Genomic DNA, 16622 nt, shown 5'->3' on the forward strand with positions numbered 1-16622 from the left:
TTAACATAAGACCTTTTGACTCAGACTAGAGTGGGCTGGCTTCTTTCGACGTCTTTGTTTCTCTCAACCAAATATTGCCCACCCTTGTTCTTGGCACCGTTCTGATGAGAGCCAATCAACTTGAAATACGCGTCCATGAATTTGCTTTTCCTGAATGCTAATGACTGACGAAACTCTCCAACTATTGGGTCTTGAAGATTCAATACTCTCAAAGCCCTGAGTCTAGACAATTTCAGAATCTTGTCAGCTTCTTCTATTAGAGGATCCTCATACGAAAGAGCTTGCTTTCATCTGGAATATTCAAAAAGATTAGCTGTGGTCACCATCAGAGAAAACCGCATTCGCGCCTGGTGGCCATCCTCACTGTCACCCCCATCACCCTCTAAAATTATAAATACAAGTGAAGACAAATATCGCCAGCCAATCTTTGAGATATAAAGTTTGTCCAAGCAGTCAACGCACACACCACTGATGATGTCTGCCGCAGTAGCAGAGGAAACATTTGGTACCTACTACAAGTTTCATTTGACTACCAGCACGTATTTTCGTTGAATAAGAAATTAATGAGACACATTCCTTCATTATATTTCTTTGTAGAACAAAATTTTTAACATTTTAATTCTTATTTATATTGAACATTGGAATTTGTTCAGTAGAAAGGTACTAACATTAATATTTATATGAAAATGTAAGCAATTGCAATAATACTGGAGAAATTCAATTTGTTTATCCTGTTCGGTTTATTTAAATACCATTTGTTAGAGTCAGAACTGAAAGGTGAAGTTTCTGTTTCACATTGTTTGCTTTAATCTGATAATTTTTCAATGGTTTTGGCAGTTTTGATTATGTTGGTAAGTGAATTGTTCATTTTTCTATCAGCGACATTGGAAGACTTCCAGCCACCGTGACTCTTCAAATTTGTGATGCTTCCACCATTATCAGCAAATAACGTCGCTGAAGTTTAACTAATGCTATGGCTTGTGTAATTTTTAGGATTGCGATTCTTAATTTGAGATTTTCAAAACCTTGGATACCAACAGGTTGAATGGATTTTTTTTCTGTAATCTACGAATGATATGTTATGTGGTGTATGGAATGACCATAAAGATAAATATTGTCTTCACAACAGCATGTTTCCCCGTCCAATTACAACAGAAGTTCTCTCAATATGTGTTTTGGAATCTGGTATTTCCACAAGCATCACGTCTTTCTTGTCGTTTATGAGAACAATTGACCATTTTGGTAGTTCTTTCCTCCTACGAGTATCGGCCAACCCAATATTATGTTGAAGAAAAGAGAATTGAAACTTTCTATGTTTTGTACCATGTATGTATTACAGTCCTCATAGGACGAAACTGCAGTAACGTTAGTTATAAATAAAAGTGGTAAAAAACATAGAAGGTTTCAATTCTCTTTTCTTCATTATGATTTCCTACCACGTAGTAACGGCCACATCCATCAATTTACCAATATTATGTTGCTGCCTGAAAATGAAGCAATTTAATTTGATACTTTTCATTTCCATAACTAATCTGTTAATCTGCTCGCTGTTGAGGACTAATTTCTTTACTCTATAGCCAACACTCTTCCTTTTGAGAAATACGACAGTCTTTGGAAAAGTGGCTACTTATATGTTTACATTTCTGTCACTGAAATGTCTGAGGATTTGAAAGTTTAACATTTCCGCGCTAATTGAGCCAAAATAACATCCTCTGTAATAGTTTTGCGTTCCTTCATACCCATCCATAAACGTTTGGACTTTGACAACAACAAACCTATTTTTATTTTCTGGAAATATCTCTATATTTGCATTGGAAGGCATTCATTCTTCAACTATATACGATCGATTGAAGCGTCACTTATATATTTATGATTTCTATGATATGCTTCAGTTACATCATCATTATATTGACTAAAAAACCTCTAACGTTGGTGCTATGTTGGTGGCAGGCATATATTGCCTGCCTCCTGTGATTCTGTGCCCCACATTCGCATAAGATGTGTAGCCTCATTTTATTCAGGTGTCCTCTAAGCGGATAACGACCGGTTAGTAACCCTGTAATTATTCTGAGCCGATTCCTACTATATTGAAATAGTCCTTCGGTTCTTTTCTCGAACGGTTCCCTAATAAAGGTTCTACTGTGTTTTTTGCCAGGTTCTTTTGTCCAGTACTCTGTGTGCTTCTTATTGGTCCATGTCCTAATCTGGTTTCGTACCAGTGATTTTGGTACCCCCAGAGCTGGTTCAGGACCTATATATGAAGTTGATGATCCGTGTCTAGCGCATTCATCAGCTTTATCGTTACCTGTGATTCCTGAATGCCCTGGCACCCAGTACAAAATTAATTTGTTCCTGTTTGCAAGTTCATTCAGTTCTTCATGGTATTCCCAGACCAGTTTTGATGTCACCTTCGGGTTAGTCAGAGCTCCTAGTGCGCTCTTGCTGTCTGTTAAAATATTAATCCGCTCATTTCTTTGAGGTCTCAATTCAATAAGCCTTGCACACTGCAAGATACCATACACTTCCGCTTAAAGGACGGATGTGTATAGTCCAAGCGGATAACTGTAGTTTAAATTTCTATCCGCTCGGTATATTACAGCTCCCGTTCCATGTTTGGTCTTCGATCCATCTGTATACCAGGTGTTTTTTCCAAACATATTTTCGGGATGACTAATGGTCTTCCAATCTTTACGGCTTATGATTTTGGCCGTGAAGTTTGTGTTATAAATGTGGTCCGTGCACATATTCAATATGTGCTCCTCCACATATTCCGAAATTTCTGTTGGATCCGATCTTTTGTAGGTCGGTGAGTTTTCCAGTCTGAATTGGCCCATCCTGGCCTCCCCCATCATCACAAAGTGTAAAGGAGGTAGATTCAGGAGTGTCTTCAATGCAGCTGTAGGGGTAGTTCTCATTCCGTCATTCCCAAACATGCAAGTCTTTGCACCTTGCCTAGTTTGTGGATAGCGGTCGCCTGCTTCATCTTTGGCCACCAGACCAGAGATGCGTATATTATCATGGGTTTAACCACCATCATGTGTAGCCAATGTACCATGTCTGGTTTCAGACCCCGTCTTTTTCCATAGGTGCGACTGGTGAGCATCAGTGCTACCTCCGCTTTCCTTTTTATCCTGTCCAAGTGTTGGTTCCAGGTCAGTTTGGAATCTAGAATTACTCCCAGATATTTAACCTCCCCCGACACTTGTAATTTTTCACTTCGAAGTTTTAGAGGTCCCAGACCCTCCATTTTAGCCCCCTTGGTGAATGCTACGATGGTCGATTTAGATGGGCTTATGTTAAGCCCTTCTTCTTCGGTCGGCCTGCTACATCACTACATTATTGTATTTACCCTGGACTAAGATCTGCAAGTCGTCTGCATAGCCCAGTGCTTTGTACCCAGTGTGGTTCAGGAGAAATAATAGCTCGTCCATTACAAGGTTCCATAACAGAGGGGATAAAACCCCTCCTGAGGACAACCCCTTGCTACCCGTGCCACGAATGCTTCCCTCATAATGGTTGTATATATATATATATATATATATATATATATATATATATATATATATATATCAATCTTCCCCTAAGCATGCAGTCTATCCACCCACAGCCTGTCTTGTCGATCCCTCTTCTCCTTGACGCCTGGATGATTAATTCTAACGTTTGTACCCCTACTAAAGACAACCCTAAGAAGTCGAAATTTGGACTAACCAGGTCTTACCTATTAACGTGTCATTCCTAACACGGGTTGCATGATAACAAGTGAAAATCGATCGTTCAGCCTGCGGCTTGAACTACCGACTAACACGGTGGTCGATTCCAGTGAGTGAACAAGGCACCCACGTCGAACCGACCGGCTACCGCCTGACAAGCAGAAATGAATTTTGTATGTAAATAACAAACGAATTATTGAAAGAATATTTATAATTTCATTCCTGCTTCATAAGCTTTTTGATTGAAAATTAAAAAAAAATAAACAAATTTTGAAAAAATCACCAAAATCGAAGCTTTTTTAGTGGAATTACGATGAAATTACTTCACTCATTCGACTAAATAGTAACACAGAAATATTTTCTTTACAGTGCTATTTTTCACTTGCCAAAAAATGTGGGAATCTTCCCAAGCAATAAATGGCTTTCGAAAGCCATCGTGCATGGTGTGTCGGTCCAGGATCTTTAAAAAGTATTTTACGTGGAACGGTTTCCCAAATATACTCACGCTAGTTCAAGTAAAACTAGAAGAAGTTTGAAAATCAAAGTACACACAAAAATTTGAATTGTAATTCATTGCTATTATAATTTCAAGGTAGCTATGAATTAAAATTCATGTATACAAAATACCGTCTCTAAAATTCAATAACTCTGTAGAATTTATTGTAATTAATTATTTAATGTAAGATTAAAAATTCCAATCTAAAGAAAAATTGGCACTACTTATTATTAACATTCACCTTTCCAACTCTACAGCCCAAAAACTTTTGATCTGACGGTGTTTGCTCAGAGAATTTTTTTGTAGCAATTTAAGTTTTCTACGAAAGCTTCATACTCATTTTTTGTAAAAAAAATTTGAGACAGTTATACGAGAATGCAGGGGAAGGATCAAAGAATCAAAAAGGTAGACTAAAGTTAGGTTAGTTTTTTTATAATGAACCTCTGTCCGATCATAATTTACCAAATGTGAATATTTGAAAATAAATCTTTTTTATACTATATTACCTATTTCATTTTTATCTACTTACATTAACGACTTCAACTCCCTCCTAGGTAGGAACGGAGAAATTCAGCCGTTGATGAAAATCACTTTATTCATAAAATAACCATCCGATTAAACGCGGCTATACTATTTTTTTGAAGGTGGTTGGCAATGTTTCATGGCGAATTTTATTAGTTTGGACTTCCATTGTCAACTATATTGAGCAAAAAAACCTTAAAATGAAATTACAATGAAATATAATACAAGCAAAAAATCCAAAATTGAACATTTTAACAAATAAAGGAAATAAAAATTAAAATATTTCAATCCAAATTACTTCACGACGTTTCGATTGTTAGTTAGTATTCACAGTCGTCTTCGGGTGATGACTAGCTATACTATGAACTTAATCGACATGGAATACGGAATAATAATCTGGAATAATTTCAATTCAACTTTCACTTAAAAATTTTGTCATGAACTTTTACATGTTTCATGGTTTCAGGTGCATCTCAACGATTTACTGACACGATGGAATACTTTAAAATCAAATACCACGTTAGAGCTCCGTGTTCAACAGCGTGCTTAAGAAAATGCTCTTACCATTTCAGTGAAGAGAGGAGAAATGAGATCAACAGGGAATATTGGTCATTGACTCGAAGTCAGAGAGCAACCTTTCTTCAGAATCATACTTCTAGAGAAGAATGTAAACGCAGGAATCGTACATCGCTCAATATCCGGAATCGAAATGTGACTTTCAATTATTTCTTCTTTGGCAATGATGATGTGAGGATACGAGTATGCAAAACATTTTTCCTCTCAACTCTAGGTTATAAGAGTGTTAACAACTCTTTTGTGTATAAGTGCTTCACAAAATAATAAGCTCTAGAAATATGGATATATTCAAAATATGTGCTGCAAAATCTATTTTGCTAGTGAATTAATATATTTTGTCACATGAATGATTTAAGTTATTACAATAATTTTTTTGTTGTGAATTTTATTGTTGAAAGTTCGCCTATAAATATATGATTCCATAATCAGCATAATTTTTTCCTTTAAGTTCATAATATATCATTATTCTTGATTGAGACCCTCTCATTCTCATAATTTCAATAACTGTCACTGTTCTAATCAAATTGAGCCGAAGGAATTGAATAAATACTTTGCATAAATGCTTCTGCAGAGATTATCAGGCTTAAATTGATATTATGATTATGACAGTGACTAGACCTTAATTGCAGTGAGACAACTCAAATGAATATGGAAATCAAATCACAAATACAATGAACAGATGAAACGAAACAGACCAATATGATTCACTTCATTGATTTACTTTATTGATTCACTTAACCTCACGAAAATAAGACAAGAATCCTTCAATTGAAACTACATCGAAAACCAAATTTTCATATAATATGATATTGTTGTGGATCATGCACTAAAGAAACCCACGCCCGCCGCCACTGGTAAACATAAATCAATTGTGACTTGGCTAAGAGCGCGCCCAGTCCGACTGACGTTTCGCGGTTCTTCGATGTTCGTAGCGGTTTTAGACGTGGCGAGGATAATGTTACCGGCATTGATGGAATTCCGACGAATTTTACACCTCCTTCGATTGCCAAATATAAACGCGATCCACTCGCCTATCGAGATAGTCAAGTTTTGCGGATAGTACGGTGCAAAGCGATCTTATAAGGTGATAGACATTTGAATAATAGTTGAAATTTTAGTTAAAGTCTATTGTTATATTAATAGTGAAATAAAGTTGAGTTTCATTATTGTTCAGTCTGGTCAATTATTATTGAACCCACAGGGAAAATGTAACAATATTAAGAAATCCCACGACAAGTTACTTCATGACTAACGTCATGTTACGACAAGTTACTTCATGACTAAAGTCATGAAGTAACTTGTCGTGGTTTGAAATATTTTAAATTTTTTATACTTTTATATTCTTTAAACTTTTATATTTTTTATACTTTTCATATTTTACATATGTTTTTTTAATTTTTAATTATTTTTAATTTTTATTCTTTTCTCATTCATCTTTACCCTATAGTTTTGCTGAATTCTTGATTGATATTGCTCAAAAATAACAAAGTTTGAGTTTAAACAAGTTGACATATGTACAGTGCATTTCTTTGATGTCCCCCTCCTTTCATTTTTTGAACGGGTCGACTCAAAAAATTGAAATTTGAGATAATGAAATTAATGCATGAATACTTCATTTTGAATTGAAATTGACAAATGATACTTTCAAGATGGCGACTAGGCGCCATCTGAGAAAAAAACTTGAATGGAAAGAGGGGTCTTGTGACACATCGTTTTGAAGCTCCTGACGAATATTTCAAAATCCTAGAATATGAAGTCATTATCTCTATCTACTACAAAATGGAGGAACATTTAATAATTTCCTAAAGACAAACACATTTATATCGATATTTCTAGAAATGTTCCTTTTTATCTGCCATATGGCAATATCAACAACCCGATAAGGTTTGTTAAGTTATTTTTTGTTTGCTGTTATTGGAGTGACACCAACCCTCAAGTTTTCCGGGAAACACATACCCAATATCCAGAAAAAATTACCGTTTGGGCAGGAATATTGGGAAACCATATTTTAGAACCTCTATTTATTGATCAAAATTCAACAGGAGAACTGTATTTGATTGTGCTGGAAACTACTGTTGACCTTCTCATCACTGAAATCGTCGAAGTGAATCCTAATGAATTCGATATGGATATTATATTCCAACAAGATGTAGCACCACCACATTACTCCAGACAAGTGAGAAACTATTTGGATACTACTATTCCCGGTCGTTGGATTGGCTGTCGAGGTCCTACAGAATGGCCAGCCCGCCTGCCAGATTTGACACCTTTGGACTTTTTATGGGGCTATTTGAAGTGAAAGGTGTACGAAACTGGACCTGCTTCAATATTGGGTATACGGCAGGGAATAATGAATATTTGTAAGATATTGACGTAACTGTGTTCGAAAATGTTCGGCGTGAAATATCGGATAGGCTGTTCATATGTCAAGAAGTTCAAGGCAATCATTTCGAGCATTTTCTGAACTGATCCCAAGCTTATATGTAGTTAAATGTCACTGTATTCAGGTATTTATTAAAAGTTCCGCCATTTGGTAGTAGTCGAAGATATTGACATTATATTCTAGGGTTGTGAAGTATTCTTCAGGATCCGGTTGCCATCTTGAAAGTTTCATCTGTTAGTTCACTTCAAAATAAAGTATTCACGCATTAATTTCATCATCCCAAATTTCAATTTTATGAGTTCATTCGTTCAAAAAATAAAAGGGGGGACATTGAAGAAATGCACTGTATGTCAACTTGTTCAAACTTTAACTTTGTTATTTTTGAGCAATATCAATCGAGCATCCAGCAAAACTACAAGGTAAAGATGATTGAGAAAAGGATAAAAATTAAAAATAAACAAAAAATAAAAAAATATATGCAAAATATGAAAAGTAGAAAAAATATAAAAGTAACAAAAATAAAGATAAAAATATTTCAGACCATGACAAGTTACTTTACGACTAACGTCATAAAGTAACTTGGTTTGATTGTGGATATCAACAGTATATTATCGATTGCCGGAAAGAAAGTTTTCAGCATTCTACTTCTTCATTTGAAAAAAAAAAGAAGTGGAAAGCCAAAACCTTTCTTTTCCAAAATCTAATTTCCCTATTAAATAATTCCCTTTCAATATAATCACGTACATATTTATTATGCATCCATATCTTCCATAATTTGGATTTATGTATTGAATTTTGATAGATACTAAGGCATTCTTGTGTTTTAATTTTGTTATAAATTGCTGAATTTTTAAAGTTCTGTGATCCATCCATGATTGTTATCATCCCAGTTATGCATCAGGTAACGAAAATACAATGATACAGATGTAAAAAAGATACTTTAACGTGTTCCATATTGAGCTGATACTCACGTGTTGTTCATGAATCATCTTCTTCAAGTAGATTTTTATACCAATCAATTTTTGACAAATCTGATATGATTTATACAAGGTGTATATTTCTTGTTTCATCGATACAAATTTTGTATACGAAATAAATATTCTGATTCTACCTATAAATTGACTGATATTCCTGACTTTGAAATTTTGTCAAGTCCAATGGATTGATCGTGATTCATCTACTTCCATTGAACTACAAATGAATACAACTTGGGAGTGAACAGAAAGCTCAGACTAAGGCAAAATGTCTTTTCAGCTAGGTAAAATATTCCACATTAAATAATTGAAACTAAGTCAGGTTTCATTTCAGATTATTATATTGACTCCACAGGATTGTATTGCTGTTCAACGTGCAATAAGAAGTACAAGAGGAGAAGTGGGGTACGTCAACATATTACATATGAGTGTAATAAAACCCCGAAATTCAGATGTGATGTCTGTTTCAAACAATTCAAGCAAAAGTCAAACCTGAAAGTTCATCTTCTGATACATACACGATGAATATAATTCATATTTCAGATCATTCAAATTGGAATACTGTCTCCATTTCATGTTGATGTTCGTAAATTTGTCTTCAATAAAGGAAACACACTTATTGATTTTAGTCGATTTACATCTAAATATAATTGATTCAACTATAAATTAACTGTTCTATTGGCTTTGTTCACTTTCGAAACTGTGTAATAAAAAGTGGTGGCTACTAAAATAGTGAATTATGCAGATTCAAATAATTTGCGATGTAATAATCAACATGGATTAAGAAAAAATCCGTTTTTAGAAACACGGCCTAGTATTTTCTCAGTAATAGATTTTCGAAATAGATGATAATATTTTTGTATCAACTATATTTTTTATCTATTCAATGCATTTTGTAGTATTTCACCAAATTTTCTATATGATAAGTGTTTTGACATAACATACTCCCTTGGTTAAAATATTATAAGAGTGATCATCATATTACTTCCAAATACAAGAATATCATATCCAAGAAATACGATATGGCATTAGGAGTTCTTCAGTGATCATAATTGGGACCTTTACTTTTTGTTGTGTTTGTTAACGAGCCTCGAAACATGTCGAAAATTTTCACATAACTAGGTTTGCAGATGATACCACAATGACAATTACTAACAAGAGTCAAAAAGGTTTTTGTTGGATGTACATCATTGTGTGAAGGCAACCATTTCATAACTGGTACTTCCAAATTTGTTTCAGTAGAATTTTATTATAGAAAAAATAACATCCCAGGTGCAGTTGATTATACTGATGGAAGTGAAAGGTCTAGGTACTATGTTAGATAAATCTAGGATTTGAGTTATATATTTAAATATGTATATACATATATCAAGTACCTACTTGGTTCTTCACATTTCGTTTTTAGTCGAGGACCGCCTGCCCAGTACTGATGATGCCCAACAGGCTGGCTGAAACAGCTGTCTACCGGTGGTTTTTAAATTGAAATCAAATTGAGAATGATCAGAATAGTACTCATCTATTTATCTTTCGATTTACCGCGTCTAGAGTTTTGTGTTCGGCGTTTCGGCTCCCATTTTGGAGCCGAAACGCCGTGACTTGATGCCGGGGCCCCAATATGCCTACTCTCTAGGTCTTGTCATGAGTTGTCTCTAAGGTCTACTCCTTAGATTAATCTAAGAGTTATCAGTTTCATGTTTTGTTAATTTTGTTGTTATGAAACGGAGTTTTCGTTTGTGGCATATATGGTGGATTCGCGTGTACATGTATTATATGGTAAGTCGTAAGTACTAAGTACTGAGAAGTAGGTTTATCAACATGAGTTCTTACGACTTGACATTGAAAGAACCCACCTGTGTTTGTGAGTAGAATTCCTAACAAATTTTCATTTACAGATTACTTTGTGACAGCCGAAGGAATGTTTGGCTGTTTCAAATGTAACTCACTCTATAAACATAAGGCAAATTTGGGACGTCATATTCAGTGGGAGTGTGGTGGTGAACGGAAGTTTGTTTGCCCTAATTGTAATTGCAAATTTAAACAAAAGTCCCACATGCAGTACCACCAAAAGTCCAGGAATTGCTACAGAAGAGGGAAAAACTCCTGGTTGAAGTGATTGATTCGAGATTTTTCAATGAACATTGAACGAGAAAAATCAATCGAAGTATGTTGTCTGTGGATTGAGAGAAAAGATAATAGATCATCTTGATGTGTTCACAATATCAAGCAATTTGTGTTTTAACTTGAGTGTTGATTGTGAATAAAGGAAAAATTCAGCCATCTTTTTTTTATTAAAAGCCTATAGAAGAGTTTTGATAATTTTTTAAAGAATTCATTGAAAAATAACAATAGAATCAATACCAAAAAAATCTCATAATTTCCAAGGTTCAATAAAAAAAAAGTATGAAAATTTATGTTTAAAATTCGTAAAATTTAAAATTCGAAAAATTCGTAATATACATATATGAAACGTTTATAATTTTTAAGAGCGGCACAGTTCGTATTTTTTAATTGGCATTACTCACCAGGACGAATTAAAAAAATGCTACATTTTCACTAAAACGGAAAACTGGCACCTTTTATGTAAGACATTTTTGGTAAAAAATTTTGGTTAAGGTGATTTCCGAGACGCCTCTGAACGTAATGATTTCGATATAGCTTAAACTAAATCAGCCTCTCACCAGCCCAGATACCACTGCCAAATTTCAATAAAATCGGTGTAAGGATTATTAAGATATTTATGAAAAAACTATTTCTTTCACAAATGTTCACACCCTGCATCTTGAAAATGAATCAACACTCGACGTATGTTCAAAGAATCACCCCTTTGGGTTTGTCCACGTACTCACATAACACCGGTATAGAAATGACAACAGTGTACTGTGACAATTTAAAGAATTAACTGCCTTGAACAAATTTATTTCCAACAATGATTCGCTAATCACAAACTAATTCATTTACAATCCTTAGCAACTAATGCCTAATTTATTTCCACTATTTGAATTTTTTGTTCAGTCCCTCGATTCACTTTCTGAGTTGCCCTCTTGGGTCGGGAAGGCGTGCTTATATAATGTAACGATCCTTTCTGGAAATCTGTAGTCGGTTCGGTACTCTTTCAGAGTTTTACCGGCGGTTGCCGACTGCATTCTTTCGCGGTCATGTCTTTCTTACATGATTCGGCCGGCGTACTGGTCAGGGAGGTTTCAGATTCATTACAGTACTTTCCTATGGATACCGAATTACGTGACATGATAACGTGATATAGATAAATGTTTGGTTACGTTTTCTATAAATGATATTGATTCCAGTTTCCATTGTCACTGTGTTAAATGCTCCTTTAAGTGAATTTCACAAATGTTTATTGTACTCATTAAAAAAAAAGGAAATTTAGTATGATTCATTGGTCATAAGGAGAGGAATTTATTTTCATTTTTATTTGTGTTCGATCTTAAAATTTCCTCAGGTTTCATCGAGATTCATTAATTTCATTGAAGGAAATAAAAAATTCTGTATATAAAGATATCTTTTTGTATATAATTCTCAATATTTTTTCAGCGGAATCAACTAATTTCGGTGGTTGCTCTATTATTTACTTCTACAAATTTGTGAGACAAACGTAGTTTTCTTAATTAATGATCAATAATTTTCAGAAAATCAGTTCCAGTGCAAGACTTGCTTAAGGACTTACAAGTATAGCTCTTCTCTATATAACCACGTGAGATTTGAATGTGGAAAAGAACCTCAGTTTTTGTGTAAGTTTTGCGTATACAAAGCCAAGAGAAAACATTGCTTGAAAGATCACCTCAGATTCGTCCATGGAGTGGATGATTCTCTCTCATTTCTCTGACCTAGTGAAATAAGTTTTGTAAAATCTATATGTAAATATATTCATGTAATATGTAAATATCAGTTTTATCTAATAAAGAATTATGATATTTAATACAAGATTTTTATTATAGTGATGCAAATATGAAATTGTAAAGTGAAGTCGATTTTTCCAAAATTTCTATTTTCCTTTCAACATACTAATGAAGTGAGTGAATCTTCCTTCAAATGTTGAATGATAAAAATAATAATAGCAATACGTCTCTTTTCATCATAAAAAGTACAATTGAAACAGACAAAAGGAAGAAAAAAACATTTTTCAGTACACAGGTGAATATTCGGAGTATCAACCAAGGCTACTTCATAACTGAACCTGGAAATAGCAATAATTGAGTAACAAAAACAAAAAAATCGAGTTAACAGTAAAATTGTAATGATAACATTAGGAAATTAGTTATTGTAACCGCTGAAAAAAATTATTTTTGTATTGCCAAGGTCGGGGACGGACAAAAGACTAAACAGTTAAGTGAGTCTTCAGTTTTTTGGAATTTTTCAATTGTATTGCAACTCACAGGGTAGTTGATTATAATGTTTAGATGCATTATACAAGAAGCAGCGGGTGAAGATGAAAGATGGAATATTTCTATTTTTGGGGTAACTAATACTTAACTGTTCCGTGTGGTGAAACTATTAATTGTTGAGAATGTTGTAAGCTTCTTCAGTAAGTAATCAGATTGACAAGATATCAAAACTTTATATGGGTTAGTGAGTAGGTGCAGTGTTCTAAGTTTCTCAACTATCAACCATCCAGATTCTTGAACTAAATCTCAACTGTTCCGTGTGGTGAAACTATTAATTGTTGAGAATGTTGTAAGCTTCTTCAGTGAGTAATCAGGTTGACAAGATATCAAAACTTCACATGTGTTAGTAGGTAGGTGCAGGGGGCCAAGTTTCTCAACTATTAACCATCCTGATCCTTTAACTAAAACTTAACTGTTCCGTGTGATGAAACTATCAATTCTTGAACTAAAAATCAAGTGGTCCGTGTAGTGAAACTATTGATTATTGTTGAGAATGTTGTAAGCTTTTGTAGTTAGTAATCAGGTTGACGAGATATCAAAACTTTATATGTGTTAGTATGTGCAGTGTTCTAAGTTTCTCAACTATCAACCATCCTGATTCTTGAACTAAATCTCAACTGTTCCGTGTGTAAACCTCTTTTTAAAAATCTCCGTATATCAACTCTGCGATCTTGCTTCATATATGAATGTCTGTGTTATGTTAAAAATTTAAGAGGTGAAAATGAATTGACAAAGTAGAAGGACATACATTACCATGATGCCATGATATGGGCCAAAACAAATGTAAGGCTACCTACCCAAATATAGATTAGGTAAATGGCAAAACTCTTATTTATATATATATATATATATATATATATATATATATATACATATATATATATATATATATATATATATATATATATATATATATATATATATATATATTTTTGACATTTTTTAACGTGTTATCATATTCTTTCACAGAATGCCTTTTACACATTCAAAGAATATTTTAATTATTTCGATTCATCAATACATTTGTTGCGTGTCTAATAATAGATATATTTTTATACAACAATATTTACGTATTTGTTTGACTGTATTGTGCTACATTGATTTTAATTTTTATATACTATTCATCCCATTGACGTATGCGAATACTTTTTATGTATGCATCGAATAAATTTTATTTTATTCTATTCTATTTCATGGACGTAACTCATAGATTTGGATTTGGACGTAACTCATAGAATGAATAATAATTTGAGCAAATGTTTGAACTAGGTCGGTCGGTAGCCAAGCGGTTCGGCGTGGGTGATTTGTTCACTCACTCGAATTGACTGCCGTGTTGGTCGGTGGTTCAAGCCCTAGTCTGAACGAGCGATCTTCACTTGCTATCGTCCAACCCGTGTTAGGAATCACACGTTAAAAGGTAAGACCTTGTTAATCCTTAGCTCGCACAAGTTTCGACTTCTGAGGGTTGTCGTTCGTAGGGGTGCGACAGCTGGTTAACGGAAAAACAGATTTTAAACAGATTTTTTAAACATGGATAACTTTGAGTTGGATCCAGAGTTTGTGGTTTTTGTTCCATACTGAGGGAGATTTTTCTCCTGATGAATAAGTCATGACTATAATCTCAATATCCTTGAAAAATGGTTTCAAATTATGGAATGCCCAGAAATCAAGATATTACAGGTATGGTTGATATAAAAACCAAAGTATATGAAAGTAGTTGTTTCGAGGAGGCTTTTTCTTTCAGTTTTCATCTGAAAGTTATAACTTTGCATGATTTACACATCTTTGTGGAGAGTTCATTTAAAAATGGATTGCTTTGCTTTTTTCTTTGGAAGATTACCACTTTTTCGTGTGAAGACGGGGAAGTAAAAAGCCAAAACCTTTATTGTTCCTGATTTTTTTCTGCATTTTTTTGCTTTACTCATTACATATATTTTTATTTCGGGGGAATACTTGAGAATTACCGCTCAACTGTCACATATTGAATTGTATTTTCGGTTTATTTTTGTCTTTTAGAATTTTAGTCACGACTATTCAACTGAAATATACTTTTCATGGTTTTAGGACCCTGGAATCAGAAATATACATGTTTGAAGTGTGGAAAAGCTTACAAACATCAATCTACCCTCAGTCGCCATCTTCATGAAGAATGTGGGAAACCCAAAACTCATTCTTGTCCTTTCTGTTATAAATTATTCAGACGAAAAGATTCAGTTGCAACGCATGTAAGGGAAGTACATCCTAATTTTTGAGACTTCATTTCAATATTGTCTTGGGTACAGCCAATACCAAAGAATAGTTCATTAAACATTTTCTGTGTATTTTCACAAATAGGAATTGATTAATTCATGGAATGTTGAGCAGTTAACGAAATCAGTTGAGTCATCTCAAACGGTTATGAAATTAAACATTCACGTTAAATAAAACATTACTTTTTATTTAATTCGTCACTTCGATGTCTCTGAAGAAGTAAAACCATGAATAGAGAATTCAATCGTTGCATCGAGTACGCACTTCTCTATCACGGAACTGCATATTCTTTAATCGACATCAAGGTAGCGCCCTCTTGGCGACGAGTGATGCGACAGTATGAAAAGTAATAAAAGTGATACCGTTTCACGTAATTTTGCCCGATCTTTATTATATCTTGTTCCGTTCAGAACTGTATTATATTCCTTCAACTATACGTCATATTATTACTCATTCACGGGAAATCAGCAATACTTATTTCTGAAGAACTTACTGAAGAAGTTCAAAACTGTGGACGTGATATGAAGTGGACAGTCTTATCTACTATTATGCTGGTCATATATATCCAGGTCAGTGATCATCATATTATTGTAAGTACCATTTTCATTTACTGTATTTATATTTATTGGAATTAAATTTTGTTTCATCAATTGAGAATGTAATGTGGGATTTTTCTCTCGACAACTCCAACATTTGCTCCACTATACAGTAGATTATCCAGGAGTATTCATTACTGTGCTACCAAAAAATCAACTCGTTCTTGGTTCCGGCATATGAGAGAAAAATTGAAAATTTCGGATGTTGACAAAATGCTTTTTCCTTCTGAATTGCTTCTATAAACAAATTTTAGGTTATCTATTGCCACCTGTTGAAACAATGACAAATATGAATGGTATAACTAGAAGACTCCTTGAGAACCGACCGATAGAAGCTCTATTTGTACTAACTGAGGTAAATAACAAATTGTTTGTGACAGGAGTATTTCCCTCAGGGTTGAAGACATCAGTTGTTTTACTCCTCGAACTCCAGACCCATCTCGTTATTAACAACTATTTCGAAATTAATCGAAAAGCTAGTGAAGAAAAGATTGTTGAAATTTTTATCAAATGGAAAAATATTGAATGAATGTCAGTTTGGCTTCCAAAGCTATAAAAACACTAATGATGTAATCTCCTCATTTTTGGAAAAAATATACCTAAATCTGAATGAGAGGGAAGCAATTTCGGCAGTTTTCTGCGATTTTTCGAAAACCTTCGACTGTGTCAATCATGATATACTTATAAAAAATGTACTGTTATGGCAAAAGAG

The 16622-nt window shown here is 34.0% G+C and overlaps 1 long non-coding RNA gene across 1 annotated transcript in view; it reads left to right on the forward strand.

Annotated features, from left to right (window-relative positions):
- LOC141481272 (uncharacterized) overlaps nt 1–16622 on the forward strand; it is a 106729-nt gene that overhangs the window by 21880 nt on the left and 68227 nt on the right. The window lies entirely within an intron of this gene.

Source organism: Leptinotarsa decemlineata, unplaced genomic scaffold, assembly GCF_025532065.1.
Source record: "Leptinotarsa decemlineata unplaced genomic scaffold, Ldec_3_MD MMD2_tig00000133_RagTag_RagTag, whole genome shotgun sequence".
Classification (NCBI taxonomy): Eukaryota; Metazoa; Arthropoda; class Insecta; order Coleoptera; family Chrysomelidae; genus Leptinotarsa; species Leptinotarsa decemlineata.